General features: G+C 32.4%; 1 protein-coding gene across 1 annotated transcript in view; it reads left to right on the forward strand.

The window, feature by feature from the left end:
• LOC149417041 (protein turtle homolog A-like) overlaps positions 1-24,630 on the forward strand; it is a 1,249,058-nt gene that overhangs the window by 975,984 nt on the left and 248,444 nt on the right. The gene's annotated exons all lie outside the window — the stretch shown is intronic.

A 24,630-nucleotide genomic window follows, 5' to 3' on the forward strand; every position in this document is an offset into this window, starting at 1 on the left:
TCTTTAGAGCACAGGCATCAGGTAGGTACGCTATTCTTGTTCTAACGGTATAAAAATGAAAGATGCTCCGAGGAGCTAGCGTCATGATCCCTTCGGCACCGGTACATATTCGGGAAATATACCAAACACGGGAGAACGGGCGCCAAACATATGTAGGTACACGGTTGACATTTGTCGCATGAGAAGTGATTGCTTATACGACTCGTTCTTGAGTTCAACAGCTCAACCATGGAACTATTTATCTCTTCAAGAGCCATGTTCACTACTGCCTCTCCTCAAAAATTCCATCCACACAGCATCCCCAAGGATGACATAGGACCTGAGGGAAATTATTTTCCGTGTGGAATTATTGTAAAAAAACACACACAAAATGGACACTTACAAAAGTTCCTAGTTTAAAAAAAAAATGTCAAAACGACTAGAATAGGCGATACTTTTTGTTTATAAAGTGATACAAAGTGTTTAAAAAATAATGTGTGCGTATTAAAGATGTCCAGCGTATCTAAATAGCATACCGATACACTGTTGGGCTTTAAAAAATGGTATTGATTTAAAATTTAAAACACGGTAGAATAATCATAAACCAATTTACCGCCGTGTTCTAAACAATGGAGTTAACGCTATAGTTATAAGCGATCACCTGCACAACGTTTCAGCCGCAAAACGTCCATAGATACTGCAACCAGATACCAGCTCATTGTCTTTGATAAAGCCCCAATCAGCAGGCCTACCATAGACAAACCGAGTCTAGTTTCCAAGTAGCTAGTAGAACAAGACCGATATTGCCTATAGAGCAGGCGGCGGATGGACCCGACCAACAGTTACTTTGTAGTTAACTGTCAGTTGATACCAGAAGTTTGACCTCGGTTAAATGGTGAAACCAATAGTTTAAGGCTGGGTTTGACCGCCCGCCGGATGTCAGTTGGTTCATTGAACTCGAACGAAGCCTCCGATAATGTTGCTCTAAAGGTCAAAATGCCTGAAATTGATATGCTTGAATCGGAAACCTGCAAACCTCAACAGAGGTATAAGGTATAAATACATGTTCATGATCACACAATGTAATACATGCGTATTTAATGCAAAGGTGGCATTTCTTTGCTACATCAATAGATGCATTGAAAAATTAAAAAAAATAAATGAATGAAACATAATATTTAATCACAGAATAACTAAAAAACACAACCAACATAATTTCAAAACCGTATCTTATAACTTCTATTTTGGATAAGTGACTAAATTGACATTGAAAGATTAGAAAAATCCAAAAATATATTCAGAAACACAGATTTTATGTCCTACCTAACAGCAAAAAGACTCACTTGAAGTTAAGAAAAAATAATAATATATATATGTACTTGACCAAAATTCCTACTCAAAATCACCAAAGTTGTTGACAATAACTACCTTCTGGAAAAACTTAATCCACTGTCCATAATGAAATGGACACTCAAACGAACTATTTCACATCCTACACTCGAACTAAACACAACATTCGTTTTCAGAAGAATAATCACAAAATACAATAATATTCTTTTAGGTGTTGATATATTCTCAGGTTTGCTAAATGCATACTAGATTTCTTTTTACTATCAAAAGGTTAAAAAATATGAACTCCCTACCTCTGCTGGTTGTTACAGATCTGTAAGATATCCGGTTATTTTCATTTTTAATGATAAACGAATGTTTACATGACAAGGTTTTTATGCATATCACAAACGATAAAAAATTATTAAAAACAATAATTACTAGCCTGAAACATCCGTACAAATTGAAAAAATCTCCAGAGAAAAAATAAAATAAGCAAGCTTAATTGGTGAAGCAGCTGACCGTCAATCAGAAGGCTGCGAGTTCGATTTCCGTAGGCGGCATTTATTTTATCTCAGGAGTTTTTTTCAATTTTTATGGCTGTGTCAGGTTAACAACTATTGCTTATAATAATTGTTTTTTTTTCATTATTTTATCTTTCTTTTATTTTGTTTACATTTATCACTTTACATTATTTTATGATCTATTTTTTTTATATAGCATCATTCATGTATGTATTTTTTTTTATTTATTTAAATTATTTTTTCTTGGAAATCAAATGAATGGATCACTTTTAATATCATTTTCTTATTTCAAGTTCACTATGAATTTGTTGTTTTTTTTCCATTTTATCGTACCCTTTTGATATGTGTTTAAAAATATATTAATAGTGAAAATTTTACTTGTTGATGCACCCGAGTGAACAATCAATACGTCAAAATGTATACGCAACTTTATGTTTTTCATAAAGAAAATAAATAATGTCAATAACTAAACTCAGTAAATATTAATCAAAGGCAAAATAACTGTACAAGGTCGAGACTGCAATTGCAATGCTTCGTGGCGTACGTGGGCACAATTCTTCAACACTGCAAATTCATTGCTGAAACTCCTAGGGGTTAATATAAGATCGGACTGAGAAAGATGTTGAACGTGATTCAAAAATATTTTCACTTTTTTTTCGATGTGTTGCCAGATCTAAATAGCCAGATACTTTATAAGCTTCCTATTCTCCATCTCCTTCGTTTCACCACTCTCTTGAGCCTTACAATATACCCCAATAGTTGTGGATGCCGCAGCCCTGCTGGCTCTGGTCCTCTGGGGTATCCTCCGTGGTATTCATATTAAAAAAATAATTATAAAAATAATTATATAGAAGATCTTTTACATAGTCTTAGTTCACACCATTTTCAAAGAAGATTTAACCACTTTCAAAACCATAAAATTTGTTTGACAAATAGCTTAGAAGAATAACTTTGTAATTCGTGAGATTCGTGACAAACAATCTTCTGATATAATTAACTTTATCATGAATCATAAAACCACGCTGTTACAAGGCAATTCTGTTACCTACAAGATAGTTTCATTTATTTCTTGTTCTTAAACTATCAAATTACAGGTGGAACTCTCTCTGGGGGTTAATTCGACGTAATTGTTCCTAGGCAGGTATTCTCGATATCTCGGAAGTATTAGTATTACAGCAAATATTGAATTTTATCGAGCTATCTAGAAAGCAGGGAATTCGATACAAATTGATTGAAATAATCATTTGATTAGTTTGGATAATATAATAATTATTTCTTAGATTTAGGTGTAGTTATCTATACGAGGAGGAACCCAAAAGAAACCGAACTGATGTTGCGGGTAGCTTAGTTTTTGTAATAGCAGGTTTTGCTGGTAGAACAGCATACAGCTGTACCTCTCCCCAGTCAGTATGTCAAGCACTGCGCTGGAGAATTCGTCCTTTCAGCTGTGTTCAACGTTTTGGAGATGGTTGTTTTGTGTGCTCGTCTCTGTAAACCCCCGCCCCGTCCCCCAAATGTTGTGTATATAAACCACATTTTAAGAAATATTGTACCAGTTTGAAGATGGATAGAATTAGCTGAATCCGGCAAACGTAAAAAATTACGTAATAACAAACCGTAAACATGACGTAATAATAACCCATTCCAATTGAGTTTTGAGGATTAATTTCCTTTTTTCCCTAAGGTTTCCCGCTGTTTTTATTTGCTGCAAACAACAGAATTTTTATTGATTACCGCACAAGAGTCCCAACTATCTAGACTTATCGAGAGCTTGGCCGAGTACACGCTCTGTTACTCAGCTAAGCAACTTATTGTAGAGTAGAGGTGGGCGAGACAATTCATTGAGATTAGTGCTGCTAACATGGTTCCGCAATGTATTAAAAAGAGAAAAATTAAGAAATTTTTACAACAACAAACGTCAAACACTATTTTTCTTAATTTCACTGATCGCACTGGCCGAGTGGAGAGCGAATTAAGTTTCAAGTTAAGCATGCAAGTGGAGGTGGTACTTCGAGCGAGTCATTAGGCTTGCTTTTATCCACCGTCTCACCTGAATCACTTACCCGCTACTAGGCCGAGTACTGACCACATTGATCACATTAGCCGAACATTTGGCTGAATGCGATGTCTCGGCCGAGCTCTAGAATTTTTCGCACGAAAATGAAAGGAATTTGAAAAGATGGAGGTTGGTAAAATCCTAGGTATTTTGAAATGGTAAATAAATACTGGTAATACCATCTCAAGCAAGGTTTCTACTCTGAATTAAGGTCTTCCTCCAGGGGGATACTGAGTGTATCATCCACCTTGGATCGTGACACTTTAAAAGTATTTCAATAAATCAAAGTATACCAGTGTAACAAACTGATTAAAAGATATTTTACAAAACAGATCAGTTATTCAATGTAAAATCATCCCTTGTTCTCGTCTTATTGTTTTTCGGGTTTAGTCAATATTTTGTTCCGTGTTTTTTTTTTTAATTTTTTTTTTTTATTAACTTTCAAAAATACATTTTTTTACAATTAAGTCCCGTTAAACTGATTGATATCAGTTAGTCAACGGGTTCTTTTAACAATTACTTTTTAATTACATATACAATTTTAACAAGTACATAAAATATACACATAATTACATTAGTACAAAAAAATTCTTTCACATAACCATTTTTTAACATACATTTCCTTCTGTGAGTCAATTCACAGCTTTTTATTGAGTTTGGTAACATGTTGTAAATTATTGGAATGAGGTATTCTAGAGTTCTTTTACCGTATTTATTCAGGTATCTGGGAACTACAAGTCCATGGTTTGCAATTAGTCTTGTATTCTCAGAATCGCTAAAGACTTCAATAACATAAAAACTATAAAATTACTATACACGTCTCTGGTTAGAAGTCAGGTTGAATACAATGCAACCATTTGGTGTCCTCATTTCAACTCTCATTGTTTACAAATTGAAAAAATTCAAAATAAATTTTTACGTTTTATTAATTTCAAAATTGGTATTCCTATTATTGAAATCAATTCTGTCAATTTAAGCAGTAAACTTAACTTATCGAAATTATCTGAAAGGCGAAAAATATTTGATCTTCTTTTATTAAATAAAATTGTTCATTCAAGGTTAGACTGCCCTGACACTATAAACTTGCTATCTTTACATATACCTCCAAAATATACTAGACGGAATATTTTATTCTACAACAATAACTTCGCTAAGAATTCTGTGTTAGAAAGAATACATAGGTTGGGCAATGAACTAAGTGATGTCGCTGACATATTTAATTTAAACTTCAATACATTTAAAGCCAAATTAGTCCACCACTTTTTAAATGTAAATAATTTATGAGAAATCATTATATTTTATTTCGATTTTGTATTGTTTGTTTTATACTGTTGCTAAAATTGAAATTTGTAATTTTTATGTATTAAAAGCCCAATAGGGCGTCAATAAATAAATAAATAAATTATGAACATGTGTCACTATTTTATTATGTTCAGATTGAGATGTATGCTGACTAGCAATTTTAAGCCACAATAAAGCACGAACAGATAATAAATTTACAGAATTGTATAGTAATGACTTTGGTACGTCATTTCTTTATTCGTATTTAGTTTTGTTTAATAATAATTTTACTAAAGAATATTGTACATTTTGGACTGAATTTGACTTGTTCATACTGTTATTTATAATTTATTCCGATAAAACCATTATTTCGTCCATTAAGCTTATGAATTATTCCTTAACTTTATTTAGATATGGAAAAATTATATATTTAAGGGTTAACCTTTCAGTTATGTGTATTTAAAATGTTCATTTAATCTTGTAATTGGGCCTGGTAATGCATACAGATTAATTTTACGAAGTTATGAAGCAGTGAAAACTCTCTATCGGTGAGCTTTGACGTGATGAAAAACACAAATTGTATCTCTAAAGAGCTTTAAACTGTTAATTTGACTGTCAAACAATGAAGAAATACGCAATTATTGATTGTTGAAGATTTTTGAAAATAATTTGAAATGAATATATTTAATTTCAAATGTCGGGAAAAGCTGTGTGTTAAAATTAAAGCCTACCTATGTAGGAAGCATGATTCTTGCAAAAAATTTTATAATATTGTCTTCTCATATAATCATCCTATTTAAATAGTAACTGAATCAATCACTGTTTATCGTATTATCTAAATACAATTAAGCTTCGCGTGCATTGAATTAATCCCGAGTCTGTTTATCAAGCACGTCGCATCTGAGAACCCTGGAGAATCTAGTGTACTAGGAGGTTCTAGGGCGTACATTAACGGTTTTAATAATAAAAAATATTAAAAACACAAAAATACAAATTTAGTGAGCAATCAGGTACTAGGGCATGCATTAACGGTTTTAAAATCGTCTAAACATCGGTATTTCGGTAAATCTAAATAATTTAAATATGTTTTGAAACTTCAGCTAACTAAATCAGAGAGCCTTTATCTTCCGACAGAAGCGATTTTCTCTAATATTAGGTACAGTCTACATGATATCACGTTGAACCATACAAGGCCGACTAGAGTGCAGGCCTGGGTACGCGAGCGCCAAATTACGAAGTCAGTACTTGCCAAGTAAACTTCAATATTTAAAATAGTCTATAATATGATATTTTGTTATTTTACTACAGCCAATGAAGCACGTATCTTTACCAAAGTTGATAAAGCTGCATTAAGAGACTTTTTAGCTAGTTTGTAAGTTTTATTACAAACAATTTTATTACTACCACCCACACTTAACCCATATTTACAATACATGTTTATATTTTTTAAATCTATACAAATTAAATATTAAAATAATTCAATATTTAATGTATTAATATTAACGTATTAATGAAATGACTTGGTTGTTGGCAAGGCCTTCTTGAGCCATGAAATGGCCCATGGGTCCTGAGTTTGGGGGCTCTTTTTGTAAACCTACATACATTTTGAAAAAAATTGTAGTAAATTCACAAACAAAAAGGGAGAGTGGCAACAGAATACGAATATTTTGAAGATCTGGAGGGGTGGGGGGTGACTATAGATTTTAAATATTTTCGTAGCCTGGGGTTTCGTATCTACTTATAATATGCTTGGGTTAAACAATACACCTATCAGCAGTAACAACGATTATCATCAATCATCAACGCCATTGTCAAACTATCGCTGCTCGATGGCACTGACTTGATCACGTGACCTTATCGTGATCAGCTTTGAAACCAAAGTGGTAGATTATAATAGTATTTTAATTTCTTCATTCATATCGGCGAATTCTTTCTTCATTAATTCCTGGGCGGAATTGAGAAGGTCCACCGAGAGACCCCTGATGCCCTAGCTCAAAGAACTTAATATTTATTTATAACGCCTTCTTGGGCTTTTCGTAACGATAGTAAATTAAATTGAAAATAACAGTATAACATAATGAAAAAAAAAAGAAATAATAAAGCATAAAATACAATGTACTTGCTAAGTTATTATCACACTAACTTCAAAGAACTCTTGAAATGTATGTACAAGTAATAAAAAAATCAAAAAGGATTATGTGAAAAATTAAGCTTATGCGTAAATAATGATTATTTTGTTATTTAGATTAACCACAAAGTGCTGAACTAATTTGGCTTTTATGTGTCAAGATTTCAATTGAAAATATCAGAAACATCCATAAGATGTTTGCCCGGCCTATGTTTTTTTTTATTTACCACACAAGAGTCCCAACTGCTCCCAAATGTCTGGAGTCAGTAAGACTATGGCATCCCCAATTGGGGTATTTTGTGAGACTGAAGGTGGTGGGGAGGGGAAGAAGACGAGGGAGAGAGGATGGTGGTATGCGGCTTTTCAGATCTGGTCATCAAACACAGCTAAAGCCATTTCAAGGAACACTTTAATTCCGAATGGTGGTCTTCCACTAGGGTGATACTGAGAGTATCTTCCACTCCGGAACGTACCGCTTGTATACTATATACTGAGAGTATCTTCCACTCCGGAACGTACCGCTTGTATACTATATACTGAGAGTATCTTCCACTCCGGAACGTACCGCTTGTATACTATATATTATTTTTAATGAATAAATTGTGAAGTAACACAAATTTATAAAATAAAATTTACTTGCGCACGCCTTGTTTTCGACTTGCTAGTCGAGAGCCTTATCCCTCGACCACCGAGGCCGTCAAATTTATTCCCTCCATAACAGAATTCAACGTGAAATATGGTCTCATTTAAACCCCCTCGGTACGAAAGATGATGAACAACTTTGTAATTACCGAAAAGTTTCCGATTAACCGATTTCAACTTTATTTTATACCGATTTGCCATATCTCGATTTTTTAATTTTGTTAACCCTGTTTGTTACCTGATGTGACTACCACGTGCCACCTACCGCATACTATCCGAGTTTAGTAACAATGAATCTCGCTGCAATATATTAGATGAATGCGAACTTAATACGTAATTAGGGGAGACTATTATGGCCTTAAGATGAAGCCAGGCGCTTGTCACTATTTGATAACCAGACTGCATCTGCTTTCGCAGCCGCTTGGGCAATATACGCTACAGAAACTACTCGTATATTATATTATATGCTATACCTAGTATACACTGTACACAATATACACTGCACAAATTGTGCAATATGTAATACATGGTCCAATACTGCATACCGATTATTATCTAGTGTCTAGTACTTGTCAGTGTATCCTATATTTAATAACCTAAGGAAATCGAAGTTCAAAGGCAACGGAAGAAAGTGTGGGACTACTTTATTTCCCCCCACATGTGGCAATACTAACGCAAATTTATCCGCTGCTATACGCAAGCGAGCATGACAAAAGGAATCTTCATTCCCGTTTTAGCGTTTGATTCAACCGCCAGTACTACCTTCTTTCTGCCACCGTCACCGCGCTCTGCGTAAATTATAAAAATCGTCCTCACGAATAAACTAAATCAATTGTGCAGACACTCGTTTCAATCTCCCATTTCCTGAACACAATTTGCGGATTGGAAAGGCGCCGTAAATTACAGCTAATTACAAGCCTACACAAGCCCTTGCCACAAAATTAATAATTCTTCTCTTCGTTTTAAAAGCCCAGTTTTGGTTATTACCTTCATACCTAGGGACTAGAGGCCTATTACGAATGATTTGACAAATTTCATAACAAGCTATCAGTTAAGCATGAATATGTTATGAGGAAATCGGAACACGTGTTCTTCAAAATGATAATATTTTCGCATCGCGTTCATTGTATTTAATCGAACAAGGCCATCTGCGTTAAACACATGTTCAGATATATTCGAAATTACTAATATTTTATTAGGAAATGGTCATGCACATCTATAACAGTATCTTGATAAAAAAAGCCGTTCTCATTTTTCTCCGTATAGGCAGTGTCTTTTATAAAAAAATTATTGTGTTACTTTATTGTTCATTCATTGTAAAAAATAAAATTATTAAGATGTTAGTACTAAAATTGAAAAAATGAAGAGAGAACAGAAATAAAAACATGTACTGTACATATACGTATTTTTCGATACCCTTTCACTTTCTTGGACTTGGACGCTTTATAGAGATGACCTTACAAATTCCATTGCACATTTCCAACCCGTATAAATCGTGCTTGCACATTGAATATGTGAGCATCTGCACATATAACTTACTCTATATGTGCTCGTATGTAAGCGCCGTTTGCTTACAACTGGTGGCAGGAGAGTCTCCTTGAGGTATCCTCCGTCAAAAAATGCAGACAACACAATTAAAAAATATATCTTTCCTTGGCAGAATCAGAAAGAAAGTAAATAAAGAAACATTTCTCATTCCCACAATCCACATTCCCTCTCTAAACACGAGTTATTTTCAATTGGGGATGTATTAATTAACAGCTTGGAATATATACTATATACTTACCATTATGCAGATCATTTGAAATAACATACTGTTGTACACCATCATTGGACGGTTGGTCCAAAGTATATATAGACTTAAAAGTATTTATATATTTTTTTTCATTTTCTCTATATTACAAAAAAAAATTATAATTAACAATAATTGAAGTGTGGTGAAGTGATTTTATTTTTTTTATTGATAGAAGTAAGTTAGAACACCAGTAAGTGTACAGCAGACCGAGGGTTAATATAAAAAAATTACAAAGTAATAACAATTAACATATACTTTTTTTATAAATATATATATGTGTATACTTTGTGATTTTTGCAACACAACACTTTAATTATTGTTCAAGTATTATCTTTATTTTTAAATGAAGAGAAAATGAAAAAAATGTAAATACTTCATACTAAAACACTGAGAATAACACTGAAACGCAATATGAACATACGACGGGTAAGAGACATGATAAATCGGCTAAATTTTATGACAGTGAAGTAAACTATTTATTTTTATGTATTTATTTTTATACATATGATAAAAATAAGGAAATGAAAGGCAAAATAAATTATAATCGCGAGATACACAGACACGGGAAGATAAATTAAAAGCAAGTTAGATTTCCCATAAAGAAAAAATTAAGCACTCAGATATTTCTGATGTATCAGGATGTCTAACTTTACAGTAAAATCCCGAATTAAATTATCAAGATTAAAAATACGATTCATTTTAAAAAGGAATTAAGAAAGTATGTACACCTCAAGTATTAATATTTTGTTTCAATTTCATTTTTTTTAAATTAGCACTAAGATATATATTTTTTTTTCTAAATAACTGTTATTTTTTTATATACATTATATGTTTCTAAAATTATTAGCACATACGACGGTGAGATAACTAAAGATTAATAAATTTAATAGTTGGGTCAGGTTCACGGCTGTTCCACGTACATCAAAACACCTGGCGCTCTTAATAACTAAATACTTTAGATGCATTCAAAACGTTTGCGAATAGTCAGGAACATAAAGAGAGGAGCTGATAGAGGGGTCATTGAACGTGGAAGGAGCCTCCGGAGACTCACACGCTTGTATAACGCTTTTATATAAAAGGAAATTTACAGAATGTATTAAAAATTTCCGCTTATATAACAATGTGTAAATACGACTAGAGACGACTCTTTGAGATTTACATATATAGTGAGATAGGTATTCACTAGTTTCGGGTAATCCTTGTTTGCCCTACGTGGTAATGACTGTAACTTCAATAATTCCAAAGTACATCAAAGTTCGATACGGGGCTGACACGGGGCGCATCACACAAGGGGGTGCGGGTGTCAGATATTGCGTGGCGCGACAACATCCCTCGTTAGCCGCCCTTTCAGGCATTAACACTTGCTAATTAGCCCTGTATAGCCCACTGTACCTGGCCGACATACTAACAGGCCCCGGCTAACAGGCCCCGGCTAACAGGCCCCGGCTAACAGGCCCGGCCTTTTCAAAACGTGATTCTGTCGCCTTATACAACGCGGCATTCAATATATTGGTGATTATATCGGAAGCAGTTGTTGTCAAACTTTTCAACATTGGAAATTATTACACGAACAAAAATATCATTCGCCGTTTCTTAAATGATATTATTTCAGAATATTTTTGTGTAAATACATGTTTTCATACTTTTTGGCGAATAAAATGATAAATTATATAAAAATATTGATTCTGTTATTCAAAGTTGTTTGTAAATACTTAGGGCCAGTTGTTTCACGGGATTTGAACAATTCATCAAATTTAAAAGTTTGTTTTCAAGTTTTGTGAAACAACTGACTGACAATGAAAAATAACAGAACTTGAATCGAGATTTGGCAGAAATCGACAGTCAACTTTAAAATTTGATGAATTTTTCGATGGCCGTCAGAAGTGTCAATAAAATTCGGTTTATCGGCTTGGTTTTAACGGTATGTGGATATGTATAAAATAGATAAACTCTGTTGATTGATTCTCTAATCCAAGCCGGTCGCAATCGAAAGTACATACATCGGTCGACATTCTTAGTCTAAAGTCTCATCGAAGTTACATACGCCAAACGTCAAAAGTCATTCCAGTTTTATGACTTCTTCGAGAATCGAGGCCCTACGCTAGTTATTAATAAGATGTCAAACTACTAACAATATTTTGAAGATCAGTAGCGGACGTAGTTTGAATTTCATCTAATACAAGCACATTCTCGTACCATATCGGAGTAATTACTATACCAGTTTGAACTGCAGCAATTGCGCACGAAGCCGCCACTCGATGTTTATTCGACCGAAAGTTTTGCAACTATGCATGGGAATGGCTATCTTAAATTCAAACACTGTATAATATTTTAAACATTTTTTTTTGCATTTTTGGACATACTTAAAATAGTTAACAGTTGTAGGGAAGTTTTATATGCCCCTCCCCACCCAATAATTCTGTACTGTATGAGCGACTGCACTAAAGCGTAATATGCCATTTTAATTGTTGTTTTAGATTTTTATTCCATGATATTTTATATTTGATTTATTTCACACTCAGTTTGGCAATTATGAGTTTTGGCGCAGTTTTTGTCAGGAATCGTTATATTATTTGAGGTTTCAGCAAGATCTTCTTGAAGTGTGAAGGAATCAACGAATTTTATCTGTGCTTAATGATAGTAGATTGTCATCGAACCCCTTTTTAATAATCTCTTTATCATAATTAGGTGCATTGTTATTATCAATGTACTATTCTCAAATATTTTTGCGGTGTCATCAAAAATTGAACATGTAAATTAAACATAAATTAAGTACAAAATTGGTACTATGACAGTTCCTTGAGGAATTCCAAGTCTCAGATTTGTTTCAATCAAACTTTTAAAAATAAATTTGGATGTCTCTTTCAGCTATAAAGCAATATTTGTGAATCGCCACACTGTATTATTTCAATTTATGAGCATATTTTACGAAGTGAAAACACTATAAAACGGGGTTTTGGTTTTTGGAAATGTGTTTAATATTTTTTTATGATTCTCAACAAACATGTTTGTAAAAACCTGTATGGATGTAAGCCTAAAAAAAAAACTTAAAAAAAAATTAAAGCATAGTTTTTAAAAACAGTTCATGAAAGTATATTAGTTGTTATAGTATGGCAACCACAATCACGTTTTGGCGTTTCCTAAATATTTTAAACGATACAATTTATTACAAGAATTATTTGAACAGTCAAGTCCTGAATACAGATATTAATAATAACTTACTACAAAGTCTTGTTCAATTCTACAGTTTAACAGAGGGCAAATTACTCCAAACACTTCTGTTTAGTCACTTACTACTTGCTTCTTGTTGTATTTCCGGGGTTTTCTCACAAACTCTCTCAATCAATGAAACTCCGACATGTACTTGGACACTTGAATTTAATTAATTAGCAGGTAAGTTTTTAGACAACACGGCATAACACCCCAAAAACAAACAACAAAAATAATTAGCAGGTGGTTGGAATAAAGTGGACCCCAACTTTATTATATCCTAATATCCTTGACAGCTAACGCCATCTATGTTTAACTTGTAGGCCTAATAGTTCCACCTACGAGAGAGCTCTAGGCTCATACAATAACGATATTGCAATTCCTAATTCTGATAAACTCCGCCCACTCTTACTCCCCCCCCCCCCCCCCTACTTACACTTCTTCTTTCCTATTGTAATCTATATTTAATTTTTGACTTCAATGTATACTTACTACTGATAAGGTGAACTTCGTTCATGTAACATGTAGAGGTTGTACGTAATAAAGTGATGTAAACAAACTTATTTATGTTTTAATAAAACAAATAATGCAATCACAAAGTGGTAAGCTTTCAGAAGAAATCTTCTTATTAAACGCTTGTTAATGGTCAAGTAATTTTGCGTATTATTAGCTGCATATTTAAATATTTGCGCCAGTCATTTGGTTCGTTCTTATACAGCCAGAGGGGCAGAGTGGTCAAATTTTGTCTGCAGACCCCCTATTCGGGATTAACCCGAAACACACGATTTGAATTTGACCAATCAGAGGGCCTAGATTGTCCAGACGCAAGCGTAATAATACTATCAGATGATATTACATTTCTCTTCAGCATTAATTAATACATCTTCCCATAAGTAATTTTCAAATGTTTTCATCAGAAGTTATTTTTATGTGAGAGCAGAAGAGCTACCCACAAGATTTCCAACTGTCTGGAGCAAGTGAGACTATGACATCCCCAATTGTGTATGTCGCCAGGCTGGAGGCTTCCAATCTGAATCAAAGCAGTTATTTTATAATATAATTATGAATAATTGCTTTCCCAGGGGCAGCATGCATATCATTAACGCATTTTAATTGATGTTAGCTTCTGTTTTAAGAATCTGCGAACACTAAAAAGGACTATCTTATATTCACCGGTTTGCATTTAACGCTGCGACGCTCCAAATGAACCCCTTTTAGCTAAACCTCATCAAAATCCTGTAGAACTCGTATTTGGCTGAGAAAATATGGTCTTTGTTATTAAATTTGGCGAGAAATATGAATACACAATCACACCATTGCATCTGCTATAACTTGCCTATAGCAGACCATGAAAATGGCCAATACGCAGGGGTTTAAATTCCTTTACAAAGCTCCTACCGGATCCTATTCGTATCTACTAATAACGGTATGGTTCAAACTGCATGCATTCTGTGGAGAGCTACAGAATTAAAATGCAGTGTGAAATAGTCTGGATTGTATGAACTTCTAACACCTTTTTAATAATTAAATCCAAATAAATGGATCAAACACATCCGTAAACTAAAAATAGTTTTTGAAAGATGATGAAATAAGCTTTTTTATTTTTAGTGATAAACGTGTAATTTTTTCATTCAAACATAAAAAAAAAATAAAAATGGCTCACCTTACGTTGTCTAAACCCAACTAAAATTACTAATAAAACACATATTTTACTAGACAGATGACAAAACACTATCGACACCTGACTTTTCATCATTGCTTACAAAAATTATTATTAAGAAATTCACTAAATTTCATATTTTTTCTCAAATTCCGGTCGGAAACTTTGATTTCATGGAAGTATACATTTTAATTATTTAGTATCATTTTGTTTTCTTTCTAAAACTGTTAATTTCATTTTTTTCACCACAATAGAAAGGGAGATGCAACGATTTCTATGAGAATGGTCACATGGATGAACTTTTCCGAACAGCACGATTATGGAAAATCTTTTTTTTTTATAAATATTATAAAACTAAAATTTTCGTGACTTCCGCAACTTCCACACTAGGCTCATACCTGAATTATGGCATTCAATGATGAAGATTTGAAAAAAGTGATGATTTTCTGGTGAATCTGGTTATCAAAACTATGGTTCCATCGTGAAATTAGTTTTGAAAATATAATTAGTAAATGTATTCCAGAGTATTGCACATCCCTGTATAGTTATAGTTCTAATAGTGCCGGAGCTAGTCCTGTAATACTTTGGCTCAGCCAGCTCCGGTTCTGGGCCGCATAAACCGTGCTAATTCCGCCTAACGAAATATTATGGTTGTGATTTCTGGGAAGATTTACACTCTCCTGTGCTGCGTTCTATTCTGTGTTCTATATTCTGCATCATTTTAACCAGGAAATGTGCAGTATGACAAGGCACGACGAAAGAATTTAAATCGAATATATACAGAAAATTAAATTTTAGAACGGTGTATTGATTTTTTTAAATTCATTAATTTAATGAAAAAAAAATCATTAATTTAATTTATAATTTATTATGTTTAATAAATTGAACAAAATTACTTTGTTTTACCGCATACCCGTCACCCCACCCCCACTTCAACACTTAGTAATATATTATATTCACCAATTGTTTTGTAATGCTAAGTTAGCATATTTTGCTCTTAGGAATGAGCGGTTGTTCCGAAATATTTTAAATTAAAAATATTGTAAAAATATATTAACAATGTAACATTTTTTTATTTATAATGGATAACCACGAAGTTAAAGCAACATTAAAAAAATTAATTAAAAATTTAGTTTATAATTATTTAGTAAAATAAATAACACAATAATATAGTATTTTTGGGTTAGTACATAGATAAAACCAAATGAATCCAAAAAAAATATATTAATTTAAAAACTTTTTTTTTCAATTTTTAATGTTTTATACGTGATTTTATGAACTGTGTATCATATTTATGCTGTCTGTTTTATGCAAACATAATTTTATATTACTAAAATTTTGTAGACACACTATTTGAATTTCAATATTTTTTTGATATTGTCCTTCCTAGAATATGTTTATTTGAAACTCATTGCTATGATTTGATTTGATATTGTATATCTATTTTGATTTGTTGCTGTAAAATAAAATATTGGTTTTATTTTAATATATAAATTTGATACTATTGTAAAATCGTTTTGTGTTTCAAACTAATTTTGACCAGGGGATTTTTGATATCTTGAAACGAATATTAGTTTTCCGAAACGACATTATTTTTTATATTTATCTTTTCTTATTATTAACTTAGATAATTTAATTGAAATTACTTCAACATAGATGACGGGAGTGTGACGTTAACTAGATTCGTGTTCGGATTTTTGCTGTAGAAAATCACTAAAAGATATAATAAATCGTATCATGCTTACAGCTCTTGAACATACACGGAGGAAAAATATTATTTAATTATGAAAAAAATACTAGCGATATTCAAACGAAGATTTGAAACAGAAAATCAGAAGAAGATACGGTAGCGTCCAGGACTTGAACCACCACCGAGGCTCTGATCTACCGACTGAGCGATCCTTTTTCCTAAATTCCTTCGGCCATATTTAACTGTATCATACTTCGAATAAAAACTACCAACATTATCTTCATTTTCTCACCGGCACATTTTTATTGGCTGCTATCATTATGAATGATGATAAGGTTCATCTCGAACTTAATGCAATAGATAATGTCTCAGTTAAATATGTGCTATATTTTTAATGTGTGACATCTTTTGGCTTTTCGGCAAGTCTAGGATGAATATTTATTTTTAAAATAACTAAATGATTATAACCTCAAATTGCAATATCTAAATATTGAAGACAATATAACGATTCACTACGTAGTAATTTAAAATCGTTTGTTTTTTGGCTTGAAAATTTGGTCGCATAGAAATGTTTCAGATGCTTTAATTAAATACTGCGAGTAGAATTCATCTTGGCCTTTGAAATAATCGAGTATTTTTTAAAGCCCAGTTTTTTTATAAGCAATGAAAAAAATAATTTATAGGTCTATGAAAACTGCTTTAAAGTTCAAAATCTCCTACTTATGAACCCATTTTCGGTTATGGTTTTATTGAATAATGTGGCAAATGAAGTTATTTATAAAATGATCGAAAAACATTTAAATATTTGTGCCTACTGAACATCCACAAAATAAAATAAAAGGCACTTTATGGCCATGTTTTTTTCTTGCATAAATCAAAACAGGTTGATGGTGTGAAGCTGGAATTTAAGCCTTATCGCCATCTACGTAAGGGTTGTTATTGATAGCGGCTCGATTCAAAATATTACACGACGTAGTGCATCGCCTTAAAGAAAATTTGTAACGAAAAAACGGAAAAAAGATAGGATCGCATCTTTGACTTTAACCCAGGACCTGCGCTTGCCGACCAGGACGCCGACTGAGTGATCCTTTTTCCTAATGTCCTTCGGTCATATTTAACTGTATCATACTTCCAATAAGAACTACCAACATTATCTTCGTTTTTCACCGGCACATTTTTATTGGCCGCTATCTTTATGAATGTAATTTTAGTAAATTACCGATATATATCATGTCGTAACACATGTTCATGAAAATCCAAATATTTTATTTATAATGTGTTTTTCTTTGTATCGTCATGGTATATTATCAAAGCAAATCGATAAACATTATTGAATTGATATTTTATTAATAAAGGTCTGTTAATATATCGTGAAGGTAAAAATCGATATATCTCCGTGAATATATAACTAAATACGAAAAGTCTTTGGAACTTTCTTTCATTTTGTTTTTTTCTTAATCAAATCTTCATTTCTGTTTCCACTGTAAATCTGTCTTCCTGAGTACACAAGTACGTTAACTTTGATCGCTTTGCAAGTGCGGTCGCATGTAGACCTTTAACCAGTCCACAAATTCCCGTATATTCCCCGGCAATCCATTTGGCCAAATTTGGTAACGATGGCTTAAGAAGCGGTGGCCCAAAGAGAATGAGCGTATAGCTTGGCGAGCCCCCTACCACCCCCCACCCACCCTCTCAACCATATCTGCGGACTTAGTCAATGCCACACATCTGCGCTATTACAACCACCAAAATACTACTCCCTAACCTTGCTTAGTGGTGTGAAGTTTCATTCAATTCATCCGTTTGAATCGATTCATTCGTTTTTATGTAATTCGTTCACTTTTAAGCAACTCGTTGAGTTTTTGAAGTGTTATATGCACTGAATTAATCAATGCCACATATTCGCGCTATTACAGTATCAAAAAGCAGCACCCTACCCTTATTAGCACCCTTCATTAGTAGTTTGAAGTTTAATACTTCTGTTTGAATTTATTCATTCTCTTGAATGTGATTCGTTTACTTTTAAGCAACTGGTTGCTAAAAGTTTCATATGTACGGACGTAGCTGATGACACACATCTGTGATATTACGGCCACTAAAATATTTAAACCAAAATGTGAAACGATATGTTAAGTTTAAAGCTGCTGTTTGAATCGATTTTTTTCAATTGAATAATTCCTCCACTTTTCAGTAACTCGTTGATTTATAAAGGTGCAATAAGTGTCATTGCTTCTAAGCTTGTTTCATAAACAAATGAATTCAATCTGTGATTGTGAATCTGTCAACTCCAACAGCGATTCGTTCATAAATAACGAATCGCAGTTACTCTCTACTGCCTGACTAACTAACGGATAATCTTTTGGAAAAACCCCTATTTTTTGCTGGTTTGTTTATAAAGTTATATAAAAATTATAAATTAAGATATGAAAGTATCTTATTTTTACTTCTCATAAAAACCCGATTTTCTCTGAGTAAATCAGTGAAAATATTAACAAATTCCTGGTAGATGTTTTATAATAAAAGCTTATACGAGGAATGGAAAATACCACAAATTTCAAGAAAAAGTGTGTATATAGATTTTTTTATTCTTCCTAAAGAGATAGTAAAATTTTATTTGCCATAACCAATTTGTCAAGTACTTAGTGTAATTATTATAAAAAATCATGAAAATTTCAGGTTTTCCAATCCCCTGAAAAGGTTTTTTATGACTTTCTATCTCAACCTATGTTATATTAACGTATGTTCCTGCGTTCCCCCAATCAATTACCTGTCTCTAACTGACAGTGTGGAGTACCTACATTATTGACATTGCAACAATTTATTATACATCGCCAGTCTGTTAAGAAAACCGGTGCAGTGAGCATGTTTCTTTAATAAATTTAAATCGAGTCTATTACGGAAGTTTGTGCAGTGATAACCAACATTGTCCCTCAATGCCATAATATCTATCGAAAAGACCAAAGGTAAATCAGAATCATTTTCCAATTCTAACTGTTAACCACAGCTACCTCAAAAATTGTGTGGAAGCTTGATTATAGTCCGCAATAAAACCACAAACTGATTCGCATACAATATTTGCGACTCCACAACTCTCTATGTTCCGTCTACGAATAAATTACTACTCTAAAATCACCAATACAACCTATGTAGAAATAAGATATTGTCTATATCTTATACATAATTGATAAAATAAAGAACTCACCCAGCCCTGTACAAAATGGATACATAATACAAAAATACATTTATTCCTCAAGGTGCTGGTATACAATAATATACACCAGCAATATCGTTTAGGGGTAGTTTCATCCCCAAGAAATCAGCCGCCTCTTTTCCAATACTTTTGTGCCTTGGGGGAACTATTCGCAACTTGTATTCAAGTAGCTCTATTACACTGTTCTAGTAAATGCTGAATAGTAGACTTGCAAAAACTGGACACCGAAAAACATTTTTTTTTTTATTAATGGAAAAAAATGTCTTTTTATGTTGAGGGATATAAAGCAAATATATTCGTTGTAAAATATAATCAGTTCATAATGACAAGAAAGAGTTTAAAATATTATCAGGTGCGTGGTATTGTCATTTCAAGAAAATTATTTAAATTCTATAAATAAGTGTTATATAAATACGTAAAAAATATACATTTTTGAAAGCAAGGATAAATTTTTAAAAAATTACACGGTGACGCTAACTAAAAAACTGTACAAAGAAGCGAAGCTAGCAGTCCACAATGGCGTGCTCTTACCTACCCTGATGTATGGCAGTAAGGCATGGAACTGACAGAGGAAGGATAGAAGTAGACCGAATGCTGTAGAAATGAAAACCTTGAGATGTATATGTATATATATGTGTGAGAAATGTGGAGATTCACGAAGAATGCTATGCATAGTGAGTAAAATTAAGAAATGGACGCTCAGATGGTGTGGGCATGAACGAATGAACGAAGACAGGAATGTAAGCAGAATATATGAATCAAATATGAATGGACGAAAAATCTGTGCATGCCCGAGTCAGAATCAGATACTTAATAATAGAAAAGTATGTATGAATGTGAATGAGGCAAAGAGTCTGTGCCAACACCGAGTTGTTTGGTGGCGCGTCCTCTATGCCTAACCCTGCATGAAATGGTTTGATGATAAGTTAGTTAATTAGTTAGCTTTTAGAAATGCTCAGTCTACTTACCCGCAAGTGGCAGTACCTACTCTGGTCTATCAACTCGGCACAATCCGCAATCTGCCCGGCCGCTTGATATTATTACTCTTTTGCATAAACAACCATTACAATGCAACACTTTTGTGTTTTCCGTTTGGATTTTTCCACAGTTTCCCCTAGGAATTCCAACACCCCCCCATTCCCGCAATTTAACCCCCCTCCTCCCCCCCTGGCCAGTCCGAGGGATTAGGGGGGGTTATTCCGGAACATTCGGAATACTCGGATTGTATACTCGATGGATACATTGATTGTCTATATTTAAATTCTTTGGAAGGCGCGCTGTAATATTCCACTCTGTTGGTATTTTTTATTTCATTTCGTGGAACAAAAATAATTTTGCAAAAATAAGGTCGGAAAACGAGGCGGGCAAATAAATTTCTTTGAAATGTATTATTTTCTTTAAAATATAACTTTTTGATTTCTGCGTAAAGAGAATTAATAATTTACTTGATGCCACCGCTTGAAACCATTTATGCTATGATAATAGATTACGTGGTTAAAATTTTGCGAGTACGTTTGTTTTGTAAAACTCCAATATCATTTCCTTTTGCTTACATCTAGCGACCAAGTATTCACATATCGACACTTATAAATATTTTATTTGATTGAGGCAAACAATTTCAATGCATCATTACAACCTAATGAAGAAAAATGAAAGAATAACAATAATTAAACATAATTAATGAAGGAATATTGAATGTCATGTTCATTGTAAAATGATATGTTTATTGTAAAAATATTTAAAATTACAAAATGAAATATTATCTTGTTTGTATTCAAATGTTGCATAAACTAACTTAATAAATAAATAAATTAACTAATGAATGAATAGTAAAAAAATAAATGTTTTACCATAATATCAATATTATTATTCCAGTCTCATTTTTTATATTAGTTTATATTCAGATTTTGCATAAACTAACTCAATAAATAATAATAAATAATAAATTAACTAATGAATGAAATATATATAATACTAAAAAAATATATTTTTTACCATAATATCAATATTATTATTCCATTTTTATAGGAAAACGAATAATTTTTAAAGAAAAGAATTTTAATAAATGAACAATATTTCATATCAGTAAGTTTTCTCTGTAAAATTCGAAAGGTAAATTTCTTCTTAAGAACGGCAATGCTCTCAAGGCAATTTTTTAATATAAATACTTTCAGCTTCACAAATCCTACAATTATTACTTCCCGTGATTTTTCACAGCGTATCAAAATTCCACGAAACGATTCTGGTTTTCAGAAATGTTTCAAAGGTCTGTCTGTTTACGCTGTAGCAATTCCTTTCGTGGCCGTTCGTAGCTGTTCTTGGCCGTCCTAGGCCCGCTTTGCGGATATCTCTGACGCATGACGTTTGTATTGTATTCTGACAGGCCATGGCTATTCTGGCCTGACGCCGGCCAAACCCAGAATAACAGGCAGTAGAATAAAAGTCTCTCCTAGAACTGCCTGTGTCGACTTTGAGCGAAATGCTCTTTGGACTGTACTTCATATTTGTAATATTATTTAGAAAGTTGAAAAGTTTTTTTTAAAAATGCCGTCAAATAAAATATATGACTGAAAAAATAATCTAGATACCTATAGGATCATCACTTTTTAAAGTGACAAACTTAGCTCTTAATTCATTATCGAATCAAATCTCTCGACTTCAAATCCCGGTGTCCGCAACAATTTCTTTTTATGAATTTGTTATAGCATTATTTACTCATTTAAAATAATAAAATTATACTTGCTGCACATTCCACAGTGGAAGATATTCTCAGTATTGCCCTGGTGTAAAATCACTTTTCAGAAATTAAACGTTGTTTGAAATAGCTTTAGCCGTGTTTGTTGACCAGATTTGAAAAGCCAGGTAATCACCCACCTTTTTCCTCCCCTCTTCACTTACCTTCAGCCTCACAACATACCCCAATTATTGGGAATGCCATATTTCATCCCGAATGGAGTTGAGGCTCTTGTGCAGTATTAAGATAAAAACATTGAAAATCATGTAAAACGTCTTAAACCATTTATATTAAGTATAATAATATACCCAATATCTGGAATCTTAAGTCAAAGAAAAATTAGATTGATTTATTTATTTATTTATTAAACGCCATAAAAGGCTTTTACAATAAATGTGATACATGAGATTATAAGTACACAGTGGTATTTAGCCGAATATTAGTATTACATTCAAGAACACAACAATGTGTATACAAAACATATTATTGAATTGATATGTAGAACTTTAAATGTAAGTACCAATGGATCTATTGTGACTAGTAGCATCCCTAATTGAGGTATGTTGAATGGGTAGCCTGGTGACTAAAATCAATATTAACTTTGCCCAATAAAAACAATATTATGTTTAATAATAATATATACAACTCAAAAAGAAAACATTTCTGAAGGCTAGTGAAATGACAAAACCGAGCAAATAATAAATTTAATAATTTGTTTTTATTAAAAACAAAAAAAAATGGTTAATGGTCATTAATTTTATTCCAAGAATTCATTGCCTCGCGAAAAATACTGTAAACTTGTCAAAACATTTGGTATTTGATAAATTTTCCTTTAAAAAAACAAATAATTTCAATTTAGTATACCAATTAATTACTTATGTGGTTTTCAAATCACCCGCCGTTGTGATAGTGTGAAAGCTTTCGAATCAAAAATAAATCAACTCAATTTAGTTCATGCGGCTCTGAAATGTAAATTACACAAAAAAAAATCATTTTCTTAAAAATAATAGGAACACTACACTTAGTTACTCCAAATTTGACGTTAAACAGAAAATTACCTTTAGCGAGCACATAAGCCACTTATTAGGCTTACTCTGAAATAAAATAAAAAATATCTTGAAGAAAATATAATACGTAATACTTACATCAACTTTTGCACCACTCATAAATTTGCTTTCATGAAAATGTCTGAATATTTCGTTCATCGACAAAGTGTGGAAGAAAAAACCCATTAGATTCAAAATTTTCGTTTTAAATATTTAAAGTCCTCACCTTTCATTTTGAACGAAATTATATTCGTATTATATTATTATACTCAACGATGGCCTCCGTGGATGAGTGGTTACGATCTTTGGCTACGAATCCGGAGGTCACTGCTTTAAATCCCGATCTGTAACGGTTTTCTTAACAGACTGAAAATGTATAAATAAATATTTGCATTGTCATTGAATGTGGGTACACTGACAGACAGGGACAGGTAATTGGGTAAGAACTAATTAAGGAAATACAGGAACATATGATGAAGAGAGGTCCACATAGTAGCTTCAACATGTGATGTGTTTTAGGCGGATTAACAAAAAAAGCATTATTAGGAAGATACTTCTAAACCTTTAAGTTTTTCTTCTTTTGCTATGGTTTGTATTTTGTAATGAAAAAGTGTAATAAATCAAATTTTGACATATTCGCAACCAGTTACTGTAATACCTTCTGCTGATTCCTTTTCATCCGTTCACGTATTATTTTTTACTAAAGAAAAGAAAAATATTATAGTTTTAAGATATTAGTGCATCAGAAACAAATTGTTTTTAATTTATAACATTTCATTATTCAATACGCCATTTAAAACTTAGGAACGGACTGTTGTGAAATTTATTCAAAAGCAAACTTTCATTTATATATGGATATTAAATTTTTCAAACGTATGATATACACAATCATGAAGTAAAATTTGCTATTTAAATTTTATCAAACCCATATAAAAGAATAGTATTATGCTGACATAAATTATATTTAGTATTCAGGAATAATAGCCTTCTTTGACTAGGTGTATTCCGTGTAATTGAACACATCTACTAATTTACTAACTGCATACGATCTAGGTAAAAGCGAATATCTAAATTTATGACTTTGTTGTTACAATAAAATAATAATCTTTTTTTGATAATTAAGTAATTAGGGTGAGTTATTCCGAAATTAGTATCAAAACAAACATTGCGGGTAGAGCAAAATAATACATTTTTTTATACGAAAACGGCGCCATAAAAATTATCGAATCATTTTTATTATATTTGACTGTTAGGTAAATGTTTAGTAACCAAAGCAAAATATTCAAGATTTGAGGAGAAAATAAAAAAAAATACTTAAAGCATTTATTTAGGTCTACTACCAGAA

The sequence above is a fragment of the Hesperophylax consimilis genome, chromosome 16, assembly GCF_061612785.1.
Source record: "Hesperophylax consimilis isolate HC1 chromosome 16, BYU_Hcon_1.0, whole genome shotgun sequence".
NCBI lineage: Eukaryota > Metazoa > Arthropoda > Insecta > Trichoptera > Limnephilidae > Hesperophylax > Hesperophylax consimilis.